Source organism: Pogona vitticeps, chromosome 4 (assembly GCF_051106095.1).
Source record: "Pogona vitticeps strain Pit_001003342236 chromosome 4, PviZW2.1, whole genome shotgun sequence".
NCBI lineage: Eukaryota > Metazoa > Chordata > Lepidosauria > Squamata > Agamidae > Pogona > Pogona vitticeps.
Genome location: NC_135786.1, coordinates 15,974,116 through 15,989,786, shown reverse-complemented (window position 1 = coordinate 15,989,786; position 15,671 = coordinate 15,974,116). Strand labels below are relative to the sequence as shown.

The following is a 15,671-nucleotide window of genomic DNA, read 5'->3' as shown; positions in this document are numbered from 1 at the left end:
AGTAGAAGACAGGAGGGCCTGGCGTGCTCTGGTCCATGGGGTCACGAAGAGTCGGACACGACTAAACGACTAAACACAAACACACTATAAACTACACAAGATCCGTTCCGATTGTTGGGTGGTCTTGGGGGAGGCTTTCTCTAGCTTTCGTGCAGCCTTGTAAGAAAGTCCTTCTCCGGCAGGGGGGGGCGCTTGTGGTGAAGGCGGGAAAAAGACAAGGAGGCTCATCTTGATCTTCATTAACAATACTTTTATTACAAACAGCACCCAACTCACAAGGATCAAACGGATCCTGCAACAAGTGATCTGGCAACAGGTTATATTTCTTTGGACAAACAACTGGGGTAGTAGCTTGATTCCCTAACAGGGAGCCAACCCAAACTTCTCGCGGTCTGTCATCTGTCGTAAGGGCGCACTCCTCAAGGCACACACCGTGCCACAGCACGGGTGGTGGGCCCAATCGCCCTCCAAGGGCCTCTTCTGGAACTCCGGCCCAGGTCGAATCACCCGCTGCCCGCCTCCAAGATAATTCAGGGGGAAAACTGTTACCTTCCATTCTAGAGGTTCGATAACTCTACCTCTGACCCCCACGGGCAATGGATCTGGGAGCAGTCCACCTCCAGTCATTAGGTTAGGGAATCCCGATGTCACCTCTGTTAACGGACCTTGGCCAAGAATGGGTTCAGTTTGTACCCCTCTATGCCTTGGTCGGTCTGGGTTTAGGTCCGTCCACGTTCTAAAATCCTGCACGCTTTTTTCCTCCTTTATATCTTCCCACCTAATTAAGTCCATCTCCTCCCCTCCTTCCTCCACAAGACACACCTCCGCAGCCCTTTCAGTCACCACCTCAGTCTGATCCAATTCTATCAACACCCCTTCCACACATCCTCCTTCCTCTATGTCTTCTTTCTTAGTAGAGGATTGCGCACTCCCTTGAGCTCCTTCACAGGCCTCTAATCTTGGGAAATCGGTGCTGACGCTCCCGGCAACCCTGGCGTGATGTTACTCGGGTGAGGCTGAGATAAAAAGATATGGTTAATATAATGATAAATCAATATTTAAAACTTACTACGAAGGTGTTCAAACTTACCTGATTATTCATGGCTCTTTCTTCTCTTGGTGTTGAAGCACAGCAGTAAAAGAGATATATATTGGTCACCCTCTGGAATATGGCATATAATCAGGAACAGAGCTGGGGCTGACCTTGATTCGATTGTTGGCGAGGGTGGGGTCCCCTCACCCCATGGACGTGACTGGAAATTTCATCCACTCTGATAACACTGTGCTCGAGACTGACCGCGTCCATTTTGTTAGCTGTTGTAAAAAAGTGAGAGACACCTGCCGTTTAGTCAGTGGGGCGATTATTACACAAGGTGTGACATCACAAAAGAACTGACACTCAGTGCAATGATCATATATTATTGAAGAGCCATAACGCTTAGCTGAACAGGCAGATTTATGGCTACGTTGTCATAACTTGATTGCCATCTCCATTTTTCGAGATGTTAACCTCAAAAATGGTTTTCTTCAGTTTGTCTGTAATAATGATGAAGCCCTTATCCTACTTCTAAACCAAAGTAATAAAGCCTTCATTTTCTGTAGCATCTCGTTGATGGGTTCAGTTTTCAACCCCCCCTCCCCTTTCCCAACTACCGGTAGTTCTTGAATCTTGATGTCCATGCACAAATGAAAAAAAGCAATCAATTTTTTTTGGAACTTTGCTTTTCACTTTCACTTCTAACTGTGCTTGCAATTCTCTTTCTATTGCTTCAGTCACCTAGGACTTTCTTTTCCCCCTTTTGCTTTTCCCTCTTTAGCTCTGTCTTTGTAGATCCCTTTCCTTCTGCCCAGCCTGATCAACCCCCCTGACATCTCCCCCCCACCCTTCCAATAAAAGTGCCATAAACCTGTAACATGGATTGACTACTTTGATGAAGGTTGACATCACTATGTGAGAAACAGCGGAAACAAGTGCAACAAGGAATCGCATGAAGAGTCTTCTCTTGTTCATGATTCTCTGCGCTGATTGCCAGCAGGTTTTCAGTGTTTCAGGGAGTCTTTCCCAGCTGGAGATGCTGGATACTGAACTTGGAAACAGCAATAAATGAGAGTCTGCAGCTGAATTTCAGGTTTTTTGTTTTGTTTTGCTTTTTTAGTTTTCCGAAGTTGTACTGTAGTCTTTTGCTTGAGATCAGGGGACTAGATCTATGGCAGGAAAAAAAAACCAGAAGATTTGCAATTTAGGATTAGAAACATATTCAGCTGTGGGCAGCTTCCAGAGGTATGAGGGCAGTGTGTAGCTGCTGCCGGAATTTGGAGAGCCACACCGACTCCTGTGTTCCCCAATACTATTATTTATTTATTTATTTATTTATTTATTATTTATTTATTTAATTTATACCCCGCCTATCTGGTCGGTGAGGACCACTCTAGGCGGCTAACAACAATAAAATACAATAAGAATATAAATAAACAATTCTAATTAGTAAAAACACTACAATACATTACATAGAGTGCAAAACAGAAACAGTAAAGAGGGAAGAAGGAGGTCAAGAGGAATATGATGGAAAGGCCTGCCCAAACATCCATGTCTTCAATTGTTTCTTAAAGATACCCAGCGAGGGAGACCCGCGAATCTCAGGAGGGAGATTGTTCCAGAGGCGAGGAGCCACCGCCGAGAAAGCCCGATTTCTTGTCTTCTCCTTCCGGGCCTCCCTCGGTGTTAGGCTCCTCAACCTCACCTCCTGGCTTGCACGAGTGACACGGGTAGAACTTGGTGGGAGTAGGCATTCCGCCAGATATCGAGGCCCCACAAATCTTTTTTTTTTAAATTTTAAAATGAAACAGCCCCCTTCCACCATCTAGTAGCAAAAAAATGTGAGGGTGTAGAGAGTGCTGGGATAAAGAAATACATGGCAAATTGCTCCTTCTGAGGGTAGATGGAGTTTCTTAAAAAGGGGGGGAAGAACCTTTTCCAAACCATGGACCAGTTGGGGGGGCACCCATGTGTTGTTGAGCGGGCAACCCATACATGCACATGTGGGTGGGCAGGGCACCCATGTATGCAGGGGGAGGTGTGTGTGCTTGGGGGGTGTACGTGCAGGAGTGGCAGGAGATCGGTCTCCACAGCCCAGTCGTGTCTTCCTCCGCTTTAAAAATCGGTGCTCTCGGGGAGGGGGAAAGGAAGATGGGTCGTGGGAAGAGGAAGTACTCTATCGCGGGGGCGGCGGGGCGATCTGTCTGCTCTGCTCTGTCTGCACTGCCTCCCTGTCCCTTTCTCCCTGCCTCTCCAGGCTGGCTGCAGAACTACTGGGTGCAGCAAGAGGCAGGCGCACGCGCTCCCTGCCCTCCCCGGGACTGACTGGCAGGCGGGCGAGCGCGGATTGGAAGGCGGGCACCGGTTGAGGGAGGGAGGGAGGGAGGGAAGGAGCAGGCTGCCCCGCCTGTCTCTGCAACAGAGCGGAAAGTACGGGGGAGGAGGAGCGGCAGAGGGACCGCCGCGGCTGCCCCCCCCTCACATTCGGCACCCGAGCAGGCATGGGAGGTAGGGGGAGTCGCTCTTTAAAGGGGCCACACGCTGCTCCTGCTGCTGAGTCAAGCCCAGCATGCTTGCACCAACATTATTCTCCTTTTTTCCCCATCTCTCTCCCCCCCCGCCCCCTTCATGTAACGCAATGCCATCCCATGCAGTTGCCTCCAGGCAACTTCCTCTGCCACTGGAAGAAGCCACGGCGGTGGTCGGCTCGTGGCTCCCCCCCACGCCGCTCCTTATGTAATGCGCTTATCAGCGAATTAAAAGCTGCAGCCCCAGCATCTACAAATAAGGTTCACATTTACCTGTTTATTAAAATTGCTGTCAGTGTTCATTAAAATAAGCCCTCCCCTGAAAATAAGCCCTCTGGTGTTTTCCTGTCCCCCAAAAATAATAAGACAGTGTCTTATTATCGGGGAAACACGGTAGAACATGGTTTCCAGACTTTTTTTCCCATGCTGGTTGCTCTCCTCCAATATGCTTCTTAAATTCTAGTGCTCAAATGTAGATTCATTAATCCAAATACTTTTCTGTTTAGTGTCTTCAATATGCAACCCCAGTGCCCCAAAGTTAGGTGTTGTTGTTTAGTCGTTAAGTCGTGTCTGACTCTTTGTGACACCATGGACCAGAGCACGTCAGGCCCTTCTATCTTCCACAGCCTCCTGTAGTTGTGTCAATTTCATGTTGGTTGCTTCACAGACACTGTCCAGCCATCTCATCCTCTGTCGTTCCCTTCTCCTCTTGCCTTCACACGTTCCCAACATCAAGGTCTTTTCCAGGGAGTCTTCTCTTCTCATGAGATGGCCAAAGTACTGGAGCCTCAGCTTCAGGATCTGCCCTTCCAGTGAGCACTCAGGGTTGATTTTCTTCAGAATCGATAGGTTTGTTCTCCTTGCAGTCCAGGGAACTCTCAAGAGCCTCCTCCAGCACCACAATTCAAAAGCATCAATTCCAAAGTGAGGTACACTAGGCAAAAAAACAGACCAGGTATGACCATACAGTGGCAAACAAGTCATCATAAGCTTTTGGAGGCTTTAGATTAGAATATACAGATGTAGACATAGGTCTAGCTGTGCACAAAGAATGGCTTTGGAAATGAATACAGTACCTGTTCAGAATCTGCCTAAAATGGCTCACGAGGAACCATAATTTGATGGAATGGAAGAAGAGGCAGACATGAATTGGTGAGCTGCTGCCATCCAGTTGGCAGTGGCTCAAATGGGCAAAATATTTTGCCCTTTGGGCAAAGACATTGGAGGAAAAAGGAGATTAAGGTTGAATTTGTGAAAAGAAAGTGAAAAAGAGAAAAGAAACATCCAAAGCGAAAGGGGGAAAAACCAGAAAAAGAGCATGACAACCCAAAAACAATGGACTGCAAACCTGAGTCTAAGATGATTCCAAGGTAGATACATTACCTTCCCTCTGTGGAAATGAACCAATATCCACTGTGGTCACCCTCAAACTTCCTTCCTCCAGGTCCCTTTCTTCTTTCCCATGACTTGTAGATTAGAAGCCTGAGGGAAAGGATTTTTGTCTGAGCACAGTACAAATAAAGTATATATAAACAGATAGAGAGACAGACAGAAAAGCACAGAGACATATCTATATGATTTCATAGAACCCACGTGAGCATCTTTTTATCTCTTTGTAAGCTAGGAGACAAATCTAGACCGCTCAAACACATGAATGCTTGCTTCTTCATGCAGATTTCTAGGTAAGGGCCAAGTCATGGCTTTTAATGCTTTATTCTTGCAACACTCTTGTCCTTGGGATTTTTCCTTAGTGCAATTTGGGAACAGATGCAGTAACAATTGCCTGCATACTTTAAACCTGGAAGCTATGTTAAAGGTATCCAAAAGTTGTAATTGACTTGAGGGCACACAATAATTATTAGTAGATCTTTATCTTATTGTCCCTGTTGTTTTTAGTTGTTTGTTGCTTTATCAATAAAGGAAGTAAAACTTCAACAATGAAAAATATTCTTTCTTTCTTTCTTTCTTTCTTTCTTTCTTTCTTTCTTTCCTTCCTTCCTTCCTTCCTTCCTTCCTTCCTTCCTTCCTTCCTTCCTTCCTTCCTTCCTTCCTTCCTGTATGGACATAGATTCACTTTTGAATGAAACCCTCAATACAATTGTTGACTTCCCACAGGTACAACTATAAATGCACGGAGGTGCAGTTCAAATCAATTAATTTCAGAATTCAAAGCAATTGATTTTCTTAGACATTCCTAATTACAACCTGAGATAATATGTGGAGAAATGCTGTTTTTAAGCATCACATATGTGTCAGTTTGATTGATGGACAGGGTAGTCCTCTTATACAGGAGAAACTGACGGCTACGTACTTTTAGCACCTATTAAAAACAGATGTTTCTTTTGGATTTCTTGCTTGATAAATGCTGACTCTTACATTTTTATTATTTCTATGCTGAATTTCTGTATTGTGATGCTTTTTATGGTCTATATCCAGTTGTCTCAATTAGAATGGAGCAGACACACTGAATCAAGGGGAAATTGGCAAATCAGCATTCAAGTTAAGTTTCATTGATTCAGTAGGTCTAGACTGGATAGCTCAATGGTTTAGATCACTGGTTCTTAACCTTAGGTTACTCAGGAGTTTTGGGCTGCAACTCCCAGAAGCCTTCACCACCAACTGTGCTGGCTGGAGTTTCTGGGAGTTGCAGTTCAAAAACATCCGAGTAACAAAGGCTAAGAACCACTGGTTTAGATGTCTGGCTGCAGAGCCAGAAATTCCCCACCGTACCCTTCTGTGAGTAGAGCCAGCCTGTGTGGTCTTGGGCAAGCTGCACAGTCCTAGGGCACCCCCAGAAGAAGGGAATGGTGAACCACTTCTGAGGATTGTCTACTTGGAAAACCCTGGAAAGGGTCACTATAAGTTAAAATTGACTTGATGGCTCATGATCGTTATTATAAATAGTTGGCAACTATCAGTTGGATCTAGAACTTTGTTTTTATGTGTTTGGAACCATTCTGTGTAAACCATTTGAGAACTCAGTAAGCAATCTATAAGTATCACCAATTTTACGTGTTTGAGTCAGACGTAATCCAGGGGTGCTTCTGGAGTGGAAGAATCAGCCAACAGGACGCTGTCATTGGGGACTCCCAAAAGTGTTCCGATTCCTCATATTCTTCAGAGATGCTCCTTCCATGTAGCCCAATATTTTCTTTAATAACAATAACAACAATGCAACAACAAACAATAATAAAGCATTGCTTTTTGAGTTATTTGTTTTGTGTTTTAACTATTGTGTAATTCTGAGTATTATGATGGGGTGGGACTTGGTCTCTGTCAGCCCTTGTAGTTTTCACTAGAAAAATAGGAATATATATTTTTATAAATAAATAATTGTACCAGCCCACCTTGAACGCGACTGCTCTTGCTTGATTACAAACAAAAACAAACAAACAAACTTAGAACTACAGAGCTGGAAAGGACCATATGGATCATTGAGTTCAGCCCCTGTCTGGCTCTGCAGCCAGAGATGTAAAACACTTAGCTACCCAGCAGTTTGCCAAAACATAGCTGGTTAGTGCTTGGGAGGAGACCACCAGAGAATACTAAAGATCTCTAGACGGAGTTAAGAAAAAATCCTGCCCAAAACCCAGGACAGTTCTTGCCAGTCAGAGTTGGCAGCGCTAGATCAAATGGATCTGACTCAATATAAGACAGTTTCCCATGCCCTTATCTTCTCTGCCTGACAGGGAAATTGAGCACACCAAGCTAAATTAAGGCCTTGGTTTGAGACCTTGGAGAGAAGATGGCACAGGACTGGATGGGCCAGTACTCTGCATATGGCAGCTGCACTTACTGTGTGTGTGTGTTCGTATGTTCTGTGCCATCAAATCAGAACTGATTTATAGCAACCCTAATGGGACTTTCAAGGCATGTAGTATATTTAAGGAGTGGTTTTATCTGTTCCACTCCCCCAGAGAGCTTCCATGGCCAAGTGGGGATTTGAACCCTGTTCTCCAGAGTCCTAGTCTGTCACTGCATCCACTATATCACACTGGGAATCTGTATTTACTAACTGGGTTTAATGGTTCTCTTCAGTGTTGCACTGCTGAAACAACCAATCAAGGCAATCTTAGCTAGCTATTGTCAATCAATTCTGGAATTAACCCTTGAGAAAAGCCCAAGTTTAACTCAAAAAGAGGATACTTACCTGGATAAATACTATCAAGATGCTCTTTGCACTCTAAAGAAAGAGAGGCAATTGCACAAGCCTTTTGGAATTCTGTTTCTTTGCACATCACAAACTTGGTGTTTTCCTTGTTGTATCCGAGCTCCCTTTTGATCTGTTTACCACCTTCCATCTCGTACGTAGCGCACAGGTCATGTCAGTTTCTTAAAGGGGCTTGTAATGTTGTTTTCAACCCACTGGCTCCATAGTTCCTGAGGGGAATTATAGTTCAATCTGATTTATAAGGAGTAATCCTTAAAGACACAATCCCTCTATATGACCAATTCAGACAGTGGGAGAAGGACTGGCTGTGCAGAATTATTCGGACGTGCCAAAGAAGAAGCCGGATTGCTACAGCCTGACAAGAGTGCAGAACCTTGACATTATCCAAGATTTAAATAGCTGCAATTGAGCTGGAATCACAGGGCTGGATGACGCCTAAAAATTTGGAAAGCCTAATCTTTGGCCTCTATAGCATTCTGCACTGCACATGATCAATTTACAACCCCCCTACTTTGCTCTGGCCTTTCTATAGGTCACAGATGGGGGATATGTGGTTATCAAACTATTACTGTTCTACAGCTCCCATCCGTCCTCACTGGGATGGCTGAGTGTTTCAGTCCAGCCATATCTGCGGGATCAAAAACTTCCCATCTGTTATACAAACTTTTTCTCGGCAATCCTCACCTGCCTTGAAGCATACTTTGAGCAGGCAGAAGGCACGAGACAGTTTTCCTATGGGACAGCTAATATCTTTCTCTCTTTTTTGGGGGGGGAGGGAGAATAATACACAAAAGAAGTCAAGCTGAACATTAAAGCCAGGATTGGGAGCTTCCAGATCACTATAGGACTTCAAATCTCAGCACTCCTTCCCAACATTGCTGATGGACAGGTCTGATGAGAGTTGAAGTCCAACATCTGGTGGGCCAGAGGTTTCTCGTCACTACAGCAGAGAACAGCAATACAAGTACTCTCCACAGGCCTAAGGTTGGTAACAATTAATCTTCATCAGAAGTCCTGCACCACCTGCCCTTGCACTTACAGCCACTAGCCATTACTGTTGTGGTGTTATTTTTTTAATTATTATTACTTATTTCTTGCAGTCTGGCATAGCACTAGTACTGAATGACAGAAAGGAGGGGAAAGGAGGGAGACATGGATTCAGGGCTGAAACTGACCAGAGACATTGACTAGACTTCCAAAGAAGGTATGCATCTATGTGCGTGTATCCACATGTGCGCACACACACACACACAGAGAGAGACTCAGGGTAGAGAAGGAGAGGGAGAAGGAACTGCCAGCCAGGGCTGAAACTGACCAGAGACATTTTGCTTAGATCCACACTTCTTGCCTTGCCAAGGGGGAGACACACAAGCACACCAGTGAGTGGCAAATCCCACAAACACAATTTACACTGATAGAGCTGTTTATATATGCTGAAACAATTAAAAATAAATATTTTTCACAAGCAATTTAAAATAAATGACTCTCTCGCAGTTGAATAAAATATCTCGCTTTCCAACCAAAAAGCGTGTTTCCCAGGCAAAAACATACGCACTTCCATGTGTGTTGTGTAGTCAGCTTTTAAAACATTGATTTCAAACATGCTAAACTCGATTCAAATATATGTGCTTTTTCCATGTGTCAAGTGCTCTCATAGGGATGGGAAAGATATGTTAATAAGTAGGCCAAATTAATCACTAGATGCAACATCTAGAACGTTTGGCCTTATACTGATAAATTAGTTAAGTAGAAGTGGGCATAGTGCACTTTTATAAGTATGGTAAGAAGAAAACAGACAATGAGAAAGATTTTTCTTCTTTCTTCACAGTAGAAGAACCCAGGATCACATAATGGAATTTAACTTTCGGTGCAGGGCCAGCAGAAGAAGGAATGATTCTCCAACATGTAAACTACCTCATGAAATCTGCTTCCAGAAGTTATGGTGATGGCTGTTGGCTCAGATTAGCCTTCTCTAAACTAGATTCTTCTAGGTTTTGTTAGCCCATGACATCTGGAGAGACCCAAATGTTAAATTGGGGGGGGCAGTAGGCCACAAACATATTATCTCTGAATCTTTTTGGGCCTACAGATCTCAGTAGTGCAAAGGTCTCAGGCCTCTCTAGTCTCCTTGATTCTGTGAACCTCTCTCATTGGCTCCCAAGTCACAAACTTCTTTATTTAAAAAAAAACTTTTGATGTCTAAAATAGGCTTAGGGTGAGGTAGATGTAGTCGACTGGTTTCCAACCTTGGGTTTCCAGATGTTTTTGGACTAAATCAGAAGCCTTCATCACTAGCTGTGCTGGCCAGGATTTCTGGGAGTTGTAGTTGAACACTTGGGGACTCAAGGTTGGGAACTGCTGCTGTAGAGCCTTTTAGGGAGTCACAGATTTTGATTCAGGAGAAATTTGGTTGTGTGTGTGTGTTTCAGGTGGACTTTGGGTGAATCAGAGAGTAAGGAGGACCTTCAATATGTGGGAAAAGGGGGGGGGGAAGCCTCCTGCATCCTTGGAAGTTTCCATCCATGGACTTCAACCCTTGATGTGATGATTCAGGCTCTTAGATTAGTCAATATCCTGTCTCTGTTCTCTAACTGAGACAATATGTAAGGACCAAGTGTGCCTTATAAAAAGTGCTGAACCATCTGCTTCATGTGTGAAGGTCAGTCAAATATGAAGGTCAAGGGAATCTTCAGGAACAACAAGGGGAACAATTCTGCCATAAAGGATTCTAACAGGAAGAAAAGAGTTTTCCTTCACAGATGAAAGAAAAATCTATGAGGGAGAGGCTTCTCCTTCAAAGATGTATTTAAATTTTAAAGGGTTTGGGGAGTTGGGATTACAGAAGAGAACTATAGGGTGGTTGTCCCTTTTAGCAACTACACACATATGTGAAGGACGCAGTGTCTCCCAGATATAAATGAAAGTGTTTGTTTCTGCAACACAAGTTTTTGACTAGTTCGGCACTAGTGTTTAGCAGCATATTTTGACCATGGGCCAAAGTAAGGAAACAGTGAGTACTACAACAAATGGCCTGGGACAAAGGTCGCATGCAAGGATCCCTCTTAAGATTCATGGCTGTGTGAGTGTGTGCAACTCCACACACACCCCTCCAGGCATCCACAGCAAGCATTTCCAGCCCTTTTGGTTCTCTTTGCAATGGAACCCCATGTGGTTGGGGCAGAGTTGCCCATGAGAAGGGGCGGAGTCCTGCCCAGCAGGGCAGACAATCAGAGTGAACATTGGTTGCCTGTGACCTGCTTTAAAGCCCTAAAATACTTGTTATATAATACAATCTTAGAACTGCCAAGCTGGAAGGGATGCTATGGATTATCAAGTCCAGCCCCTGTCAAGGAGGAACAGTGGGAAATCGAACTCCCAACCAGAGACCGAAATCACTGAACTATCCAGTTATGAGTGGGGAAAATCAGAGTTTTCTTTCACAGAAATCTAGCGCAGTCCTCAAGTCTAAATGAGAGGAAAGATCTCTTCGAAATCCCACGCCCCTTCCTCTCTGTGTGATGACAGGAGAAATAATGATATACGTTGCCTTGGGTCCTTTCTTAGGAGAAAGGCAGAGTATAAATAAATAAATAAATGGACTGACGGACGGATAGATAGATTAGACAGACGGACGGACGGACGGACGGACGGACGGACGGACGGACGGACGGACGGACGGACGGACGGACGGACGGACGGATAGACAGACAGACAGACAGATAGATAGATAGATAGATAGATAGATAGATAGATAGATAGATAGATAGATAGATAGATAGATAGATAGATAGATAGATAGATAGATAGATAGATAGATAGATAGATAGATAGATAGATGTGATGTTGGTTATATACAGTATTCGAAGTGTAGGAAACCTGGCGCTCCATGTTATATTGCTTTTGCTCTGATCTCAGTTCAAAGAAGCTCTCAGAACAACTGCAGTTGCTCCTTACCCTTTCCGTGTAAGCTTTCCGTGATTAGCATTTTATCAGTGTTTGGTGTCATCAAGGACAGGCCAGAGTGTTTTTCAGATTTCTATCCTCAATGCTTAAAAATATAATAAAAGGCTCTAGAAGGAAGACAAAAACATACTCCGGAGATAGAGAAATCATGGATCGATGGTTTAAAACAGTTTAAAGTTTTTATACCAGATGGTTAATGTGAATGAGAAATTCTTTTTCTCCTTTTTATTTTCAAACACATTAGATACAGAATGGAAAAGTTACAGTGGTGCCTCGCATAGCGATCGCTCCGTATAGCGATGAAATCGCTTTGTGGTGGACCCTATGGGGAAATTTCGCTTTGCGATGATCGCAGTGAAGTGATCATCACAAAGCCTTCATTTTCGGCCAGCTGATCAGCGGTTTCAAAATGGCTGCCGGGTAAACAAAATCGTCGCCCACTGTGTTTCCTCACTTAAGACGCACCGAAAATGGCCACACCTATGGAGGATCTTCGCTTAAAAGTGAGTTTTTAGCCCATAGGAACGCATTAATCGCATTTTAATGCATTTCTATGGGCTTTTCATTTTCGCTTAGCGATGTTATAGCTTAGCAGTTATTTTTTCTGCACGGATTAACATCACTAAGCGAGGCACCACTGTACTTTTTTGGATTGTAGTTCCCAGATTCCTCCAGCCAGCATGGTGGCTAAGGGGTCCTGAGAGCTGTACTACAAAAGACTGGATTTTCCAAATGCTTTATAAAATATTCAAAAGTCACTATTCCAAGTTGTCAAGCACTGCTAGGGGAGAACATTGGGGTGCCTTGTGAGGTAAAGCCCAAGGAGAAGATATAGCCCCTTTCCTTGCCTTTTCTCTCAGACCTCATTTAGGAGGCTGGAGTGACTTTCTTCTTCCTTTGTTTGTTAAAATAGTAAGTGGTGTTTCAACATGGCAATGCATCCACTTGGCATGGTTTTAGAATTTCACAGTGTCAGTGAAGAATACGTTGAAAATAAAAGATTAAAATAGAGGAGGCGGGTTTTTCCACCCAATTCCACACCTAATACATCACAAGGTTATCTCCTCAGTTAATGCCACTCCCAGTGTCATTTTGGTGGAAGTACCCAGAACTATTTGGCATCTCAGTGAATCATACCAAAAAGATTGCATGCCCTAGCCCTGTGCCAGTTTGGTGTGGAACAGCTCTTAAAGGGAAGGATGGAGCGTTCTGAGTAGAAACACACGTGGACACAATCTTTTCTTTTGTGCCAAAGAGTGCCAGTAAGGTTCCATACATCATAACTATATGCCAGTGTGGGTAAGCTCTTTGTTTTGTGATTTTACTAATGCTGTGGTTCCCAGCTTTCAGTAACTCAGGTGTTCTTGGACTGCAGTTCGCAAGAAGTCTTCAGCACCAGCTGTGCTGCCCAGGGTTTCTGGGAGTTGCAGTCGAAGAATATCTGGGTTACCCAAGGTTGGGAACCACGGGTCTAATGCACACAAAAACAGACTTCATTTGCAAGTGTGATCGCTCAGTCACAGTGGTCTGCTTGAATCATATATAACAGTAAGATATTTCAGTTTTAAATGATAGGCTACCTGCAACTTATAATTTGGCTCTAGAATAGGACTGAATAATATGTCGAAAGGGTATACGTATTTTGTAACCAATGGAAGAGCAAAGCTTCATGGTGGTAATGAGAATAATTTGTATTCATATGGTGTGCCTTTACAACACACTTATGCCTTTCCCTGTATGTGAACACATGCAATTTGTTTGTTAGCACCATATTGAGTTATATATAGAAGTTTCCTGGGAGAAAATCTTTAAATCATCGAATCTGACACAATCAATGGAGAACACAAGATATATTTTACATGCTAATAAAACATTGTGGGAAAGGAACTTTTTAAAAAAGCACCTAATAAGACCTAATGTCTTTTCTGACACCTTCATGCTTGTCATAGCACTGATCATATGTCACAAAAAGGGGCCTTCCGTTCTCAAATGATTGTATTTGCCTTGGAAACACTGATTGCTGGGTGCTCGTTAGAGAACCATTTTGGCATCAGCAAAAAGTATCTGGACAGGAGATGTGAAATGGCTATGCTTGATTATTGTTGTTTTAGGATTACAGGAGGCTAGATTGTTCGTTTTAATTTGTCGTCAACCACTTTTTACCTTGACTGTCATAAAATATTTTTTTTATTATTTGGATTTTGGGCTGCAGATTCTTCTGTTGCTGCCTATTTTGTGTGTAAAAATGTCATTTCTGGTAGACCTGGCAGCTGGCCACCAGATCTGCTAACATAGGTAGGCATCGTTTTTAGCCCCTCTATACCAGATTTGCTTTTCTCTTCTTTCTTAAGAGGCAAAACTAGTATCTAAAAGAATGGCTCCAAAATGAACAGGAAATTCTCTGGAAAGAGTTGTGTTGATCATTGCTACAACAAAATTTATTGGCTAGTATCCTGTTTGTTGCATACGCTGGTGTAAGTGCAATGATGTAAATTGCAACGGTGAATTGCATAATTAAGGAGTCAACATCTGGATTCCTCATCACACACGGAATCACATGACTGGCACACATACATGCATTGACTCCTTAACTAGTGACAAGTCACCGCTGCAGGTTACGCTGTTCCACTTATGCTGGCATCCATAAGTAACAGGATTCTGGCCAATAGTTAAAACAACAAGTAGTATGAGAGTAGGCTAGTTGCTCTCAGGACAAATGGGCAGCGTAAGGGCTGCATGTTTTGTCTCATATTTCAGCTTCTCTAAAGGAGATCTACTGCAGTGAGTAAAGTGCAGACACAATTGGGGCCAAGACTCTTACTACAAAAGTCTTGCTGAAACTGAAAGTGTGATCACTCAGCAAAATAAACTGCACTTGTGGAGCAGTCCGGTGTGATCTGTTCCCTGGTGATCATGCATCTTACAGGGAATTGTGCTCCACCTCGACTTCAATCAATGTATGGCTAGTATTTGACGGGGGTGGGGTGGGAGAGAGACTGGAGCAATCCCTAGCAGAAAGAACCATTCCTTTCAAAGCGACACTTTTCAGTGTGATCAAATACCCTAAGATCATATTTTTGCTAACCTCTATATCCCGTTATATTACTGGATAGCTCCGTGGTTTAGGTAACTGGCTGCAGAACCGGAAATTAAGAATTTGATTTTTCCACGGTGATTCCTTGGTGGTCTATAGCACTGGTTCTTAACCTTGGGTTACTCAGGAGTTTTGGACTGCAACTCCCAGAAGCCTTCACCACCAACTGTGCTGGCTGGGGTTTCTGGGAGTTGCAGTTCAAAAACATCCGAGTAACAAAGGTTAAGAACCACTGGTCTATAGGGTGCCTTCAAGCTCTATAATTCTAAGATAATGATGACAAGGATGATTATGATTCTATTTCTGGGGTGGCCAAATCTAGTAAAATGTGCAAAAGCAGTACTTTTGGATTAAAAGAAGGTACACTTAGGATGCTTGCTGGCTCAGGGAGGCCACTCTTCAGAACAATGCAAAGAGTCAGGCTGCTAACAAGAGTGACGGTCTTAGAAATCATTGTAAGTCTTTTGCTGATCGTCTGGATGTGCGTATGTCTTCTTCCTCAGACACCTATGGCTGCATCTACCTTTGGATGTGCTGCAGGTGACAGGTATTGGGGGATGGCAGCATGCCCCAGGCAATCCACTAATCCCTCCAGCCATTTCCCTTTCTTTAAGGCCAGAATTTCCTATGCCAAACAGCCTATCCTGCCTTTTCCCACTTAACTAGCCCGTTGCCCCCAGAAATGGCAGAGAACCCTTTCCTATTAAAATAAGTTTCAATTGTCAATCCCATTGGCTTCAGTACACTGAAGGGGGCAGGATGCTACATTGTCCTTTGATTCAGGCAGCAAAAACGCCTTGGGTCAGCTGTAATTTGTGTCTGAGGTCTGGAATCCACCTGAGAAAAGACACCGATTTCCACTCCTGCATGCCCATCCTT

The 15,671-nt window shown here is 43.7% G+C and overlaps 1 long non-coding RNA gene across 2 annotated transcripts in view; it reads right to left on the bottom strand.

The window, feature by feature from the left end:
- Positions 1-229: 229 nt before the first annotated feature.
- The window catches only part of LOC110081090 (uncharacterized), a 15,916-nt gene continuing 474 nt past the window's right edge, over positions 230-15,671 (bottom strand). The window contains exons 2-7 of one of the 2 annotated variants that reach the window (XR_012086125.2): positions 7,715-7,944; positions 6,568-6,715; positions 4,948-5,046; positions 1,908-2,205; positions 1,091-1,314; positions 230-1,016 (exon numbers count right to left, since the gene is read on the bottom strand). This is a non-coding gene — a long non-coding RNA (uncharacterized LOC110081090). The remainder of the gene's footprint in view (positions 1,017-1,090; positions 1,315-1,907; positions 2,206-4,947; positions 5,047-6,567; positions 6,716-7,714; positions 7,945-15,671) is intronic. The other variant, XR_012086124.2, reaches the window with a different exon arrangement.